This window comes from Cyprinus carpio, chromosome A1 (assembly GCF_018340385.1).
Source record: "Cyprinus carpio isolate SPL01 chromosome A1, ASM1834038v1, whole genome shotgun sequence".
Lineage (NCBI taxonomy): Eukaryota > Metazoa > Chordata > Actinopteri > Cypriniformes > Cyprinidae > Cyprinus > Cyprinus carpio.
This window is the reverse complement of record NC_056572.1, coordinates 9,577,403-9,594,195: the sequence shown is the minus strand read 5'-3', so window position 1 is coordinate 9,594,195 and position 16,793 is coordinate 9,577,403. Positions and strand designations below refer to the sequence as shown.

Here is a 16,793-nt window from a genome sequence, read left to right as displayed (position 1 = left end):
TCTCAACAGAAACTTTCACCATAGAGGGACTATACAGAGAACAACACAAAGGGTGTGCTAGGAATTTCAAACTACAATATTTCATGTACTATTTCTGGCTTATGTGCACTGCTATATAATTTTGTTTGTTGTATGCCTAAAATACCCAGATGACCCACTAAATTGGGCAAAATGGGCAGTACACAACCACAACACACTGTATTGAATATTACATCTCACAATGGAGTGTGCTACGCTGTAAAAAAAATAAAAAAAATAAAATAAAATAAAAAAATCATAACAATAAATAAATCCCCCACCTTTTCTCACATTACCTTATTTTATGTTCCACCAAAGAAAGAAAGGTTTGGAAATACATGGGTGTGAGTAAATAATGCCTTTTTTTGGTGAACTATTCCTTTAAGTATCCACAGAGCTATGGAACATCAGCATTGCACATTTACAGCCAGGCTTAAATACCTAATAACTCCTCCGTTAGCTTATTAAACCTTCTTACGCACAATAAGAAGGCCCTATTAGATGTACAGGATGTATGACAACATTGTGATGTATCGATGCATTGTTAATCGTAATCGAATCGAATTGTGGGCCTCTGAATCATAATCGAATCAAATCGTAAGATACTCATAGATTCCCACCCCTACTATTTAACCTGCAATGTGTAGAGAGTCTGAAATGCAACCTATTTGAGTATCGATTGTGCCTTGAGCCTGCCCCCATTAGATCCCTGAATCGGCCCTGCAGGAAACAACGCTGTCCACAGGGGTTATCGCTCTGACTAAAGCAGGCAGCAGAGGTCAGCACCCATTGACAGCACTGTCACAGCGTAGCTCGGTTTCTGCTGTTGGGGATCAGAAGCAAGTGGTCAATAAATCCGAAACGACTGCGGTCTGCAAGCTTTAGAATGCTGCATTCACCAGAAAACAGATCTGAAAGACAACAGCATTTATTCATACCAAAGCTTGGAAGGTTATTTGACGCAGCATAAGAGCATGTGGTGCTCAGATGGGAAGTGAGCTGAGAGCGGCTTTGTCTCTTCATCTTTATGGCTGATTTTCAAAACCGCAATCAAAGTGGCATGACTCCCATGATCTATTTTGGGACAGCCATGTCTGTTCGACCTAAAAGGAAATTCCCACTGTGAGGTTGCTCTTTCATGGCTCAGGAGATGTACTGTAAGTAAGAGTATAGAGGTAAAAAATTAATGTTAACAGCTTAAATTGTTTGACCTACTGTAGGACGAATTTGAAAATTTAATACTCGAGTACATCTTGAAATTTTTTAACTTTTCTCACTTCTCATCTTCTAAATAGAAATTAGATCAAATACATAGGAAGTGGAGAGTTTTGCTTGAGATTTACATTAAAGTTTTGGAAGCAATAAGATATATATCTTTGAAGAAATTAATACTTTTATTCAGCAAGGACACATTGATCAAAAGTTACAGTAAATGATATTTTAAATTAAAAACTGTTCTTATGAACGTTCTATTTATCAAAAAATCTTGAAAAAAGTATCATAGTTTCCAAAAAATAAAAAATAAAATAAATAATAATAAAATAAAAATAAATTCCATAAAAAAGCAGCAGAACTTTTTTTTTAATATAATAAATGAAAATAAGAAATGCTTCTTGAGCAGCAAATCAGCATATTAGAATGATTTCTGAAGGACCACATGACACTGAAATATTCAAATAGAGAAGCTATTTTGAACTTTGCTGTTATTTTTACTGTATTTTTGTCAATTGACTAAAGCCTTCTTTCATAAATAAAAAAAATAATTATCACCCCAAACATTTGAATATTTCACAGTATTACTGTTCACTGTATTTTTGATCGACTAAATGCAGCCTTGGTGAGCATAAGATTCTTATTTCAATAACATACTTTTAATAGCTCTGTATTTTCACTGCATGTCAACAATTGTCTTATTTAAATCTATTTTTATTTCTTCTAAGACATTTCAGGAAAAACACCTGAAACAAAGTAAATACTTAAATTGGAACTGATTAAAATCTGATTTTGATATCAGATTTTGGTCTCTTTACAAATCTGAGCACAGTTTGAGACATAGTTGAGACATTTGATCATTAAGATTACTGGGAGTCTTTTTCTCAGGAGAACATTTGAGAAACCCATAATTAGACAAATGTCTTTGTTTGCTCTCCATTTTAATCTTTTCCTTCTAAGAGAAGTAATTCAGATATTAAAAATATCTCATTTGTTATTTTCTTTCCAGCTGCTTCAGTCATTATATCCATGACTGAACTATGAACTGTGATGAAACACCCTTTGTTTTCCATACTTATACTAATATCTGTGTAGTATTGTGTCTTTGTTAGAGTCTATGATGTCTGCACCAGCATCACCCCAAGCACATTAGTCAGCAAAGCCATCAAAGAGTTTGTGGGGTTAAGCGCCCCGCTGGCATTATCCACACTAAGGATGATAATGCCATTGAAATAGCCAGACCCATGAATGTAAATCTGGATTACTGGGGATCAAATCCCCTTCAGCCCTAATCGAGGATGATTTCTACTGATGAGCATGGCAGAACTTAGAGCTCAGCCGAAGAAAATGCATTGAAATTGACACTTAACCTGCGGATGCCACTTAGCAGGCTTACTGATGGAGATAACAATCTGTGTGTGTGTGTTTGCACTAATGGAATAAAACACTTCCATACTTCCCGTCATGATCTGCTTGTGTACCAAAACATTGAAGATTCTGATTCAATTACCCTGAACATACATAATGTTACCATGGTACAGTGATGTGTCAGATGGTCTTACCAATGGTACTTTGATATGTACTACACCAATGCACTGAAAGGGAATTTTTTTTTTTTGTAAATAGCCAGGCAGAAAACCACAAAATCATAAAATCATGTTAAATGCCGCCAAAATAATGGTTTTAACATAGTTCATGTCCAGAAAAACATGGTAATTCTGTACTGTGTAACAGGTAAAATTGGGATTTTTAATTTTTTTTATTTTAGTATTATGTATATACTATTATATAATTTTCTTTCAATATTTGAATTATCTTTTATTTTTATATATATTTTTTTATCTTTTAATTACAAGTTTTAGAAATGTTATGTGCTTTAGTTCTTTTGTTTTTTATTATTTGTACTTATCTTTTGAGTATTTTTATTTTAGTTTTAGTAATTTTAGTATTTCAACTTATTTTATTTTAGTATTATTTATATACTATTATGGTGATTTTTTATATTTAAATTATTTTCATTATTTTTATATATTCAGTTTTCATTTTATTATAAGTTTTAGTAATTTTTTATTGATTGTTTAATTTTGTTGTTTTAATTTATATTTTAATGTTTGCATTTATTTTATTTTATTTCAGGTTTAGTTGTAGTGATTTGATTGAATTGTATTATAGTACTTTTTAATATTTTAGTTTCAATTTCAGTTTTAATTTTATTTATTAGTTTCATTGTTATAAGTTCTTTTATTTATTTTTTTATATTTCTACTTACTTTTAATTTTAATATTAATTTATTTTGTTTTAGTAATTTTAGTTCTTTGTATTATATTATATTGTATTATATTATATTATATTATATTATATTATATTATATTATATTATATTATATTATATTATATTATATTATATTATATGCCAAGGCAGCTTTTATTTATTTATTTAATCAGTTTTTCTTTGAGTCTAAGTAATCAAAAACAACATTACATGGAAATACCACTGTACTATCTTGAGCTGAAGAAACTAGGCTGTCTACAGTAAACAGAAATATATTCTGGTTCTAATTTAATAGCCCATATTTCTCTGGCAGAGATATCACACTCTTAGTGCAAACTGAACTGTCTTCTGTCATTTGGAAACAGCTTCTATGATGAATTGTGTAGAAACATGCATTTGTGAACTGCAATTTCTTTACAATATTTTTCTTTCAACAAGCATTGGCTACTTTACCCACCCTAGACACCAAGATTTTTTTTTTCAATGGCTGATTCATAAATCCACCCTCCCCAGTCCTTAATATGTGGTTACATCCATGCTCTACATAGCAGTATTGCAAGGAGCAATGCAATATGACAGGTGCCTGTCAAAGAAATAACTTGTGACACATGGTAGAACTGAGTCATTTACAATGCCTCGCTCACTCACCTTTCAGTTCCCAAAGTTAGACATCTGTAGGTTGCTTGAGGAAAAAGATGAAAATGAGAAGACACCCCCCTGCATGCCAGTATTACCATATTTCAAATGTTCTTGGTCTTTGCAGGTGGCATATGCAAATGGCTGTTGTACACAAGTGGTCAAATGGCTTGGTGGTTACCAAGCTTACTAATACAAGTGGTTCATTTAGAAATGCAATTACATACTGTAGGTGCATGAAAGCATATCTTGTAGATAGGTCTGGAATAGGGTTCTTATTCCCTGTGCTACGAAGCAGGTAATTTTCTCACTGGCAGCGGGGTAGTTTTCGCATTGAGTGTCGAAAAATAGAGTATTCTCAGCTGTGAAAAAGACCTTCTCTTGCTGTATATCTCTGTTTGGTTATCTATCCCAACAGACCTTCACCTCACTGACCGGGTATCTGAACTATTGCTGTCCTTCTTGGGATGTTCCTACTTAAAGGAATAGTTTATCCAAAAGTAAAAAAATGCTGCAAATTTACTCACCTTCAGGCCATCCAAGATATATATGAGTTTTTTTCTTCTTCACTGGAACAGATCTGGAGAAATTTAGCAGTACATCACTTGCTCACCAATGGATCCTTTGCAGTGGATGGGTGCCGTCAGAATGAGAGTCCAAACAACTGATAAAACATAATAATTCACAAGTAATCCACACAACTCCAGTCCACCAATTAACTTCATATGAAGTCAAAAGCCGTGCGTTTGTCTTGACTAAATCAAGAGAAAAATCTGCACAGATCGAATAAAGTTTACAAGCGAAAACAGTCCAAAACGGTTATAAACAAATATGTGGGTGGATTGTGGTGTGAAAGGACAACAGGGGGTGGACTTTTTCAGTGGAGGAAGCATTAATATGGATTATGGACTTTTGACCAGAAGCAATGGTTTAAAATTTGAATTTGAATTTAAAAAGATGTTAATTTTCAGGACATTTTCATTTTTCTGTGCGATGTGCATTCAGATGATTTTGGTAAGAATAAAATGGATACACAGTTTAAAATTTCTAACCAACAAAGACTTTTTAGTGTTAATGCAACGGAATGAAGAATAAATATAATTTGTGCAAATCTAACGGGAGCAACTGATGTTTCACTTTAATAATATCAGCTTCCATTTGCATGCAGAATAGAGTGTTGGGATTTATAAAATAGTTTTGTAGTGTAAGGCTGCTACCTCTTAAACATGAATACAAAGTAGTTTTTTGCATACAAAAATTCCCAGTTAAAAAAGATAAATTTCACTTCACTGAAAAAAAGCAACAAATTAGGGCCAATGATTGTGCATTACGTTTGTAATTGATGTATCTGTGTACTTTCTGTGTACTTTATCAATCTTGTAATGCTACAGAGAATGCTGAGAAATGTAGGCTTATCGCACAACCATGTTGCCTCCAAACATGGCTAAATAATTAGCAAAATGTATCATTATTCTTCAGCAGTACTGTACAGTCAAGACTGTACAGTCAAGATTCACAATCAAAATAAATTATGATCAATACCAATGAGCTTCGATCGTGATTCTTCAAGACAGCAATTGTTCTGTTTCAGTTGTTTCGGTTTTTACACTCTCACTCACTTCTGTCTTGAATTTCTGTTTTGTCATTTTAGTCAAAATGTTCATGTAAAAGAGGATGTGAAGTGCCCTAGCACTTTTCACCCAGCTAAAAACCTCATCTCATGTAGAGAAGGTGTATTTTTATTTATTTTTTCTTATCTTTTCTTTCCTTTTTATATTTGACACGGGCTAAAAGCTGCTTAAGGCAAGGCAAGGCAAGGCAAGTTTATTTATATAGCACATTTCATACACAATGGTAATTCAAAGTGCTTTACATAAAAGAAAGTAAAATAATCATGAAAGAAAAAAAATATAATAATAACAAAGTAAAACAAGGAATTTAAAAACTTTAAAAATTATTGAAACGTTGATTTAAAATGAATTTAAAACAGTTAAAATAGAAAATGATTTTACATAAAATACAGTGCAATCAGTTCGGACATCGCACAGTGCTCATTCAATAAATGCATAACTAAACAGATGAGTTTTGAGTCTAGATTTAAAAGTGGCTAATGTTTTAGCAATGACTTCAGTCTTTTCCTTGTTTAACTGAAGAAAGTTCTGGCACATCCAACTATTAATTTCATCAATACATTGGCAGAGGGAGTGGGGCTGTAGTCATTTGAAGATAAGGCTGGGTAAATCTGCGTATCATCAGCATAGCTGTGATAGGCAATTTGGTTTTTTCTCATTATTTGACTTATTGGGAGCATATACAGGCTAAACAAGAGCGGTGCAAGAATTGAGCCTTGTGGGACTCCGCATGTCATGGACGTTCACTTAGACTTATGCTCTCCTATACTCACAAAATAACCTCTCCCATTTAAGTATGACCTAAACCATTTGAGTACCATCCCAGAAAGCCCGACCCAATTTTCCATTCCCTCTAGTAGTATGTTATGATCGACAGTGTCAAACGCAGCACTGAGATCTAGCAATACCAGGACTGATATTTTGCCAGAGTCAGAATTTAAGTGAATATCATTTATTATCTTAATGAGTGCTGTCTCTGTGCTGTGATGCAATCGGAAACCAGATAGAAAATTGTCCAGATATCCATTTGAGTTTAAGTATTTGTTCAGCTGATTAAAAAGTACCTTTTCCATAATTTTGCCTATAAAAGGAAGATTTGATATTGGTCTATAATTGCTCAAAATGGTGTTAATCAAGATTGCGCTTTTTCAGGAGGGGCTTAACAACTGCAGTTTTCAGTGAGTTTGGAAATGTCCCAGAAAGAAGTGAGGCGTTCACCACTTCTAAGAGATCTGCTTCTGAACAGTTAAGCACACTTTTGAAAAAAGATGTGGGAAGTGTGTCAAGATAGCAGGTTGACGATTTTAGATGCTGCACTATTTCTTCCAAAATTTTGCTATCAATTGCTTCAAAAATAGACATAGTATCTTTTTGATATTGCAGCTGAATCTGTCTGACCCCTGCATTACTTGAGGATGTGCTAATTGCCTTCCTGATATTGAGGATCTTCTCAGAAAAGAAGGAAGCAAACTCATTGCATTTGCTGTCTGAGAGCATTTCACTGGGAATCTGACTTGGGGGGTTTGTCAGTCTCTTAACAGTAGCAAAAAGAGTACGAGTGTTGTTTAAGTTACTGTTTATAAGGTTTGAGAAGAAACTCTGTCTAGCTGTGTCTAGTTTTACATTAAAAGCATAAAGGCTGTCTTTATAGATGCTATAATGAATTTCAAGTTTCGTCTTCCACCACATTCGCTCAGCATTTCCTGCAGAAAAATATTTGCTTTGTGCAATAAACTTGACAACGTACTATGTTTGTTCTGAGTCACTTATGTAGGTAAACTCAGATATTACTGTAAAACCTACTGTAGATCTCTTTAATATTTTGGTTGTTTCTTAGCAATTAGATTAAATTGAGATCAAATTGACATTTCTTTTCTCTTGACAATGTCTCATGTAGAGAAGATCTGCTTCAAACTGTGTTGTGATTTGGCAAAAAAAACAAAGTCTGTAATGAAAAGTCTGAGATCTCAATATGAACTCAAATATTTGTCAAATTACCATATTAAGCTATGCTATGCATATTACTTTTATAATGCTTTTAAGTCTGTGCTAGCCATTTAATACCAATATTATTAGCAGGGTACTGAATGTACTACTAAAATACTTAATATTTTCTAAAATTTTTCGAGAAAATGCCAAATATATCTTTGTCTCTAACTTTCTAATTTTGTCTCTCCATTCAGGACAGAAAAAAACTTTTATTAAAAACATTAACCATAAAATAAAAGTAATAATCTGTAAATTCATATAATGAGAAATTATAGGCTTTTTTACAGGATTATTCTTTTGTTTAATTGGCTTGAATGTTAAATTACATTAAATTCTATGTAAAAAGACAAGAAAATTCACATATTTAAAATTAAGACAACTATGTGTTTTTTTACTGTGAAACCTTAAATTTAAGGTAAATGCATGTAAAAAAACAATCGTAAAAAAAACGGTAAAAAGTCTGGCAGCAAAGTTGCCAAACACTTACCGTCAAATTACAGTAAAAAACCTTAAGTTATTCTACGGAATAATTCTGTTTTTTAAATACAGATATTTACTGTAAACATTTTCTGTATTTTTACCGTTCCACTGCTAAAGAATGAAAAGAAAATCTCATAAAAAAACGTCTGTAGAATGTTAAACAAATGAATAAATCTGCATATAAACTGGAGATTATTGTAGAAATACCTTAAAATTATACAATTAATTAAAGTCTTCTGTTTTTACACAGTATTCTTTGGTAAATTCGTAACATTATCAATTACATCCACAAGAATTCCCTGTCAAAGTACAGATTTTTAGATGTAAAAAACACACAAAAATTACATAACATTACTTAAAATACCGTATTTTAAAAGCTTTAGGTTTTTATTTTATGGGATTATCAAATATATTAATATTAAATTCCTGTTAAATTTTGTTTTTTTGAACTGTAGAAAAAATAAGATCACATTAAAATAGCTTGCAAAGCCATATTTTTTTATAGTCATTACTTTATATAAACAATATTTGACAGTAATTACAAGCATTTATCCAATATATCTACATACTTTCCCCATTAATGTATGGGGTTTACTTTGAATAAACATACTTTTATAGTAATTAAAAGCAACTATCCAATATATTTACAGACTTTCTCTATTAATGTATGGGGTTTATTTTGAATAAACTCACTTTTATAGTAATTAAACGCAACTATCCAATTTATATACATTCTTCTCCCATTAATGTATAGGGTTACTTTATATAAACATTGTTTTATAATACTTAAAAGCAACTATCCAATATATCTACATACTGTTTCCATAAATTCATGGAGTTCACTTTATATAAAAAAAAATGTTTATAGTAATTAAAAGCAATTATCCAATACATTTACACACCTTTCCCATTAGTTTATGGAGTTCACTTATATAAACTTTGTTTTATAAGACTAAAAAGCAACTATCCAATATATCTACAAACTTTTCCCAATAATTCATAGTTCACTTTATATAAACTTTGTTTTAATTTAAAGCAGCTATCCGATATATCTACATACTTTTCCTATTACTGTATGGAGTTTACATAGTTTCTTTTATTTACTATAAAACAATGTATCCAATATATCTATAGACTTCTGCCATTAATGTATGAGGTATATTTTCCAAAAGCATTTTTGATAGTAATTAAAATTAACTATCCAAGACATACATGTCAGACACTCTTCAGAGGAATATTTGTTCTGCAGTGTATACATAGGTTCATTTCAGCTTTTTCAATCTGGTCTCATATGTGCTGTGTTGGAATTGCTGTCAAACTATCTCTGAATGCAAATTCTAGAACTAAGTTTTGTATTTAGCAGTTATTTCTAAAGGTGTGTGTGTGTGTGTATATATATATATATATATATATATATATATATATAAATAAATATAAATATATATATATATATATATATATATATATATATATATATATATATATATATATATATAAATATAAATATAACACACTGAATTAAAATCAGAATTTAATTAAATCCTTTTCATTTTCACATTTTACATTTCATTTTAAACAATGTCTAGAAAAATTACACTCCAAGTGTAAAGTGTTACACATGCTATTGCTGTTCAAATTTTACACTATGGGGTATTTAACACCTCTGCTGTTGTTTTAAGCGTAATTAATAATGTCCTCTTTTCAGTGCAAACAAAAAAAAATAATGTTAAATATGATAAAAATAAAGTTAATGTAAAAGGATAGACATAAAATCAGGAAAGTCTTCAGACAGATGTATACATTTCAACATTTATTGAACAAATGGGCAAAGTGGCAACTTTAAAGCATATACCAGATGTGTAGAGGTTAATTAGTCAGTCACATTCATTAAGTGTTGCACAGAAACAAAGTAATTAATAAAACACAAAATCATCAAATTTACCTAGACATGAACAAATATGACGTGTAGATTTGAGTTGTGTAGCATCCATGAATGATGTTCCTCATCGTCCCATCAGTGAGCGTGTATGGCTGTGTGGTATCTTCTCTGCAATCAAGCTGTTCTTGTTAGTGCCTGCAGATAAAAGACAAAAGTAACACTCAAGGTCAGCTCTCCAACTGTTTTTTTTTTTTTTTATATTAAATGTGTTTTTCATATACAACCCATTTGGCAATATTTTTAGGCAGACAATAGGTATTGACAGAAATGTCCAAATGTACCTTTTTGAAGATGTTTTTCAGCTTGACAGGATGACATTTTTCCAGATCCCTTGCAGCCTTGTAATGACGGTGGAATCAAATGAAGTAGGAGACCAATTGAAGCAATATACTGTCCCATTCTAAATAACAGATATGACAAATTCAGCAAAAAATGCATGAACACAGAATATAGATACAACATGAATATAGATATTCTTATTCTGAAATATAGCCTAAACTTAGACAATCTGTTTCATACTTCTTAACAGCTGATTCAGAGGTCAACTGGATCCTTGAAGGTCTTCTGAGGCTTCTTGAAAAAAAAAGAAAAGAAAAAACAATTAATGACAACGTCTCTCTCAGGAACCATTCTGCTAAGTTGATTGTGTAGTCACACAGTGGCTCTGTTCACAACCTGACATTAGCAAGCATCTCGGCTGACACATATGGCCATATACTTTTATTACAGGATTCGTTAAAAACTGAAAAGTTCATCAGTTTACTCAGCCAAGACTTTTGTTATCTTTGAAACACAACTGAAGATTTACAGTTTCACCTACATTTAACTCACATTCATACGCAGCCCTACACGTCACTTGTAGGAGAAAAAACATACAATCCGTCCCGTCAGTTTATAAACCGACACTTTTTGTTAAACCGAGGGAACAGTTTAAGAATTCGTGAGTACGGTTTACAAACTGACGGGACGGATTGTATGTTTTTCTCCTACAAGTGACGTGCGGGGCTGCGTACTTTCACGATACTTGCATAAACGAAACGTTACTTGTCATAAGAAACACTTCACGGAAGCGCGTTTGTGTCTTGACGCAGATATGACGACACGATAGACATGATATTCAGCTCTGAGAACAAGCAACGCAAGACAGTAGCGAATAGAAGTTTTTAAAAAGTCCTCTAATTTCAGACTTTTGCATTAGATAACGTCAATCAAATTTTTGGTAAATGTTCCTCGTTATAGCAGCTCTGTCTGCAGAAAGACTGCACATCTGCAGCGACGAGACGGACACTTCTACACGGTGTTGTGCGTCACAAAAAAGACGTTAGCGCGTAATGTTTAACAGTCACACTATTACCGTTTCAAAGCATGGAAACAGCGAAATGCCGCACTCAATCCTTTCAAAAACAAATTCATTTACCATTTGATGAATTCTCTCATTTTAGTAGAAAACCTACCGAATATAACGTTAGCAGCTTCAGTCTTCAGCGCCAGATTCGCAGTAACCCCAGGCCGAGGAGGAAACAGAGGCGAGAGGACGTGTCGACCAACTAAAAATAAAAGAAGCGTAAAGCATATAACGTTATAACATAAACTAACGAACGAACTTAACACTGAACCTGACAAAACACTCGCGGTTAGTAATTTCTAAATGTGTTCACCACCAAATCATATTTCGACTTAAATCATCAACAAAAATGTTTTTCCAGTGTACTTTTATCAAGAGAAAAGCAGTCCAGCTTACCGTCTCGGTCGCTCGAAGAAAAGATGGCGTTGTCGCTTCGCGAGGCAGCAGTCATTGAAGGGCGGAGTCCAGACAATTCGGCGGGTCTTTTATTTCGCACTTTTAGTGTAAAAGTGAAATTACACCATATAACAACACTGAACACGAGTACTGTTTAACACTGTGGATTGTTAATTCAAATCTTTGGGAATTAATAACTTTTAACACTGCAAATATTACACTGCTGATTTTACTGCCCTGTTACGTGCTATGACTTCGTCTCCGCCGAAAGAAAGACCGCCAACTGGACGTTCTTTTCATTTGAAAATCAAGCAGCCAATCAGGGCTGGCTCTTGATATTGTACCTTAACCTTTAAAGAAAAAGGTACATATATGTACCTTTTAATGCTTGGGAACATATAAGCGAACCGAATGTATGCAACAATTAAAATCATACACATTAACAAACAAACATATTAACAAATTATTTACATTGGTAATCATGAAACTGACATATTGACCACACTTTCTTCCTGTTTTCACTAATCATCCTGTCCTGCTGTATCTGGATTCTCTATAATATACAAAAACAGAAAGATAAGGGACACAGTAACTTAGCCAAAAAAATATCAATAAAAGACAAATTGATTGAGCAATGGCTTATTACCTTAGACTTAGACTTAGAAAACTTTAATGTCCTCAGAGATGCAATTTGTGCCTTGACAACTAAAGTCATCATTATAAACAGAGCTACTGTTAAGAGTAAGTGCAATTAGGTGCGTAAAACGTAAAGCTTAGCTAGTGTTATGAAAAAAAAGCATAACAGCATTTGCTAACCTAACGAAGTTTTTTTTTTTTTGCCCAAAGATTATTATTTTTTTTTTTTATAAATGAAAATCCTTTCACCTTTTCACCTAAAAATTGGTGCAAAGAAAACATTGATTTGATGTATCTGTTTTAGTCCAAAAGTGCATGGTGCACATGCCCAAGTCTGTGATAAACTCATCAGGTAATGTTTATGATTGTACAACATCCCACTATATGATCATCATGTTTTGGTCAGAGGAATGATTTGGCAAAAGTACAATGCAGCCAGTTCACATCATGCATAGGCCCACTCCCCTAACATAGCCTAAATACAGAATGACAATACCAGTACACAGAGGGCATTTAGAACAGAGACAGCCAGAGAGCCAGACAGCCTGAATGGAGTAAAACAAGCTTGCACTACCCTGACATGTTAGAAGTCTTTGACTTCAGTCATAAATGGCCATCTTGCGATCTTCATCCCACTTTCACGGAGTCCATGGGCCCATGAGCCCCAAAGTCTATTACAGATGCTGGCCTGGGGCTCTTTTCCCAGTACCTACTTTGCTGGTGTCTGTAGTGTCTTATCAACTCTGGCTTCTGATGTCAGTTACATGGCATGCAGACAGGAAAGAAATTAGCACCTCACACCTATCAAATACAGGGTAAATTTAAAACTTCCAAGTCCCCTGCCACCAATGCAGAAATATACAATTAAGAAATATTATTTTTCAGAAGCAAAGATAAACTTTGCTGGCCACTTCAGATTAAGATTCAACAAGTGCAGATACAAGAGTGATAGATAAAAAAATATATACATAAAATAAAAATAAAAAACAGCTATGTAGGCTACCTTTCATGCAGATATGCTGTAAATAAAAATTGAACAATAATTACTGTGTGTTATACTACAGACACAGATCTAAAATATTGCCTTGAAAGATGGATGAATACAGCAGGAGGTATTGTTGCAGTGTAACTAAATATACAGTTATTGTACAGGAAATAATTGCACAGCTTAAGTTTAATATAAAATTCTTAAATCAAGAATAGTCATTGATTGTTTATGCATCATATATCCAGTGTTTTCTACTGTCAGGCGCTTACTCAGTCTTTACAATTCTGAAGTGTTCTGTAAAAATTCCATAAGTGGCAGAGAAAAAATTGAGTGGCAACATTTTCAGCCCCCACCCGTGGACTGTTTCAGCTGCTGCTGTCTGGCAAGTGGTGCTGCAGCCTCAAATCTCTGATCATCATGCTTTGGGACAGTTTTTCCGCAAGACAACCAGGCTCAAGAATGCTGGACACTAACCTCCTAATGCCTGTCTGCCTGTTGGTGTGAAAGGACTCTTGAATCTTGTGTGCTGATATGTCCTCTTTTGGCTTGGCTTTTAAGGACATTGTCCTTTTTGTCTGTTTGAAATGCTGCCCTGACTGTGTTTTTCTGTTATCCTATTGACCATAGACAATATTGACACATGTCCACTTTAAAAACGTTGAAGCATTAAGACACAAAATCAGTCTATATTCAACAAAATTCAAGGCCCTCACTGCAGTGAAATCATTAGGCCTCGGTTGATGGGAACAAACAGCCACACTATGAATAAAGCTTTACAATGGGGCGCTATATATTTTTAATTTACAATAGGTGAGCAATGTGTGAAAGACTAGGAATTTATTCTGGGGCTCAACAGTTCAACTAAGGCTCTTGTAGCATAAACTTGAGCTTTGGTAAACTGGGGGTGAAGGAATTGTAGACATTAAAACGGTTGAAACATTACACAACCGTGTAAACAAACATCGTAATTGTTTTTCTAGTCTCTGTGCTTTAGATATCACTAAAGGTAATTTAATATATTTACCCAACCGGCACATGACCTACCTTCAACGTTGAAATATGATTGAAATAATGTCAGTTGTTGTTTCAACGTTGAAAACAATGTTGAAATAACGTTTAATGCTACATCATGGTTGAAAAAGGTTAACAAAAACACTTCTAAATCAACGCTGAATTTTTTTACAAGATCTGTACGTTGAAATAACATAATGATTTCAACAACATAAATATAGATATTTATGTTGTATGTTGTTGAAAACATTATGTTGACGTACAGATCTTGTAAAAAATTCAACGCTGATTTAGAAGGTGTTTCTGCCTTTTAACGTATTATTATGATAATTAATTAGCATTTAATGATTTTTTGATCATAACAGCTCTTCAATGTATATGTTAAAATATAATTATTATCATTATTAACAATAATAGTTTAAACCCTCAAGAGAGCAGTGCAGCAGAAACCTTTTGCCTTATGTGATTTTGTGTGAATTTACAATTTTGTCCACTTGCCTAACAGTTTACCTTGCATTATTACATTTGTATTCATACACTGTCATGTCATTTGACCAATTAATTAAATAATAATACAGACTGCAAATTAAACTTAATACACAGCTGTGTTAACTCGCGCAAACTATTGCTATTGTTATTGGTTGTTTCGCCGTTTTACTTTGAGCATGATTGGTTAATCTGTCTGTTTTACAGGAAACTGTCCAATGAGAATGTGCGCGGCTCTGCGCGCCTATTTTAAATTTGAAAATATGTCCGTTAATCTCGGTCGGAGCAGCTGCTTTGCGTTGATTACTCGGTCAGACCTGGATTACTTTATATCTGCCTGTTGAATTCTTACATTTTGAGCGAATTTTAGTTGATATGACAATGAAGATCAAAAGCTGGAATGTGAACAGAGGAAGGGGTCGTACGTGGTCTGTAAATACTGGCGATATCAGGTAAGAAAACATTTTTTCAGTCCTTAACAGTCTAACATTAACGTTTAGGGACACGGGGTAACTTAACTGTCATCTTAACGTTACTGCAGCCTCGTAAGATAAATAAGTTATCTCTGTGTGTGTTTTTGTACTGCTTCACTATTAGCGTAGCGATATTAGCACGTATTTCATGTGTTAGTACCATCTGACATTGCTGTGTTTTGTTGTTGGTAAGTTAACGTTATGTGTTTATGTTGTCAGCAAACGTTAGTTTTTTTAAAACTCAAACGCATGAGAACTGATAAAAAAAGCGTGGGAATGTGTAAAGTGATAAAACCGTGATTTATTCTTTAGAAGTATGTTTACATAACCTCCTCAAACACTGATAACGATATTGAAAAGATATTTGTTTATTCTTTTTTTTTTTAGATCAAGCTTTGTAATACGATTTTTATCGGGGGAGAACACCCAACAGAAAGAAGACCCATGATTCACCAACGTAAGTCAGTTTTACCCACGTACTGTTCGAAAACCTACACTAGGGTAGTTTTAAGTATGATTTTCATAATGTTACTGATAGAAAGTCTGAGTAACTTTCTGTCCTTTTGTCTTTTTTTCATGCTGAAGTGGCGCACTGAAAGGGGAGATTCATGTCACCTTCATCAGTCCTTTGGTTCTTTAATCACTGGAAAACACCAGGAGCGGTGCACGGCTAGAGCGCTTGAAACGTGCGAAATTTTTTCGGACACTCGCCCACAGGGAGCAGCGAATATGGCGTTGCTGTTACTCGGTCAGACCTGGTCTCCCCTTTTATATCTGCCTGTTGATTTTACATTTTGATTAATTTTAGTTGATATGTGAAGATCAAAAGCTTTGTGAACAGAGGAAGGGTCGTAAAGTGGTCTGTTTTACTGGCGATATCAGGTAAGAAAACTTTTTCAGTCCTGTCTAACATTAACGTTTAGGGACACGGGTAACTTAACTGTCATCCTAACGTTACTGCAGCCTCGTAAGATAAATAAGTATCTCTGTGTGTGTTTTTGTACTGCTTCACTATTAGCGTAGCGATATTAGCACATATTTCATGTGTTAGTACCATCTGACATTGCTGTGTTTTGTTGTTGGTAAGTTAACGTTAGTTTAAAACTCAAACGCATGAGAGGTAAAAAAAAAGCGTGGGAATGTGTAAAGTGATAAAACCGTCATTTATTCTTTAGAAGTATGTTTTACATAACCTCTTCAAACACTGATAACGATATTGAAAAGATATTTGTTTATTCTTTTTTTTTTTAGATCAAGCTTTGTAATAAGATTTTTATCTACT

General features: G+C 33.5%; 1 long non-coding RNA gene across 1 annotated transcript; it reads right to left on the bottom strand.

Moving 5' to 3' along the window:
- Positions 1 to 10,034: 10,034 nt before the first annotated feature.
- LOC109055833 lies at positions 10,035 to 12,310 on the bottom strand. Its single transcript, XR_006156764.1, has 5 exons — positions 11,918 to 12,310; positions 11,631 to 11,723; positions 10,696 to 10,749; positions 10,458 to 10,576; positions 10,035 to 10,311 (listed from the first exon to the last, which is right to left on the bottom strand). It is a non-coding gene; the product is annotated as an uncharacterized LOC109055833 (long non-coding RNA).
- Positions 12,311 to 16,793: the final 4,483 nt, after the last annotated feature.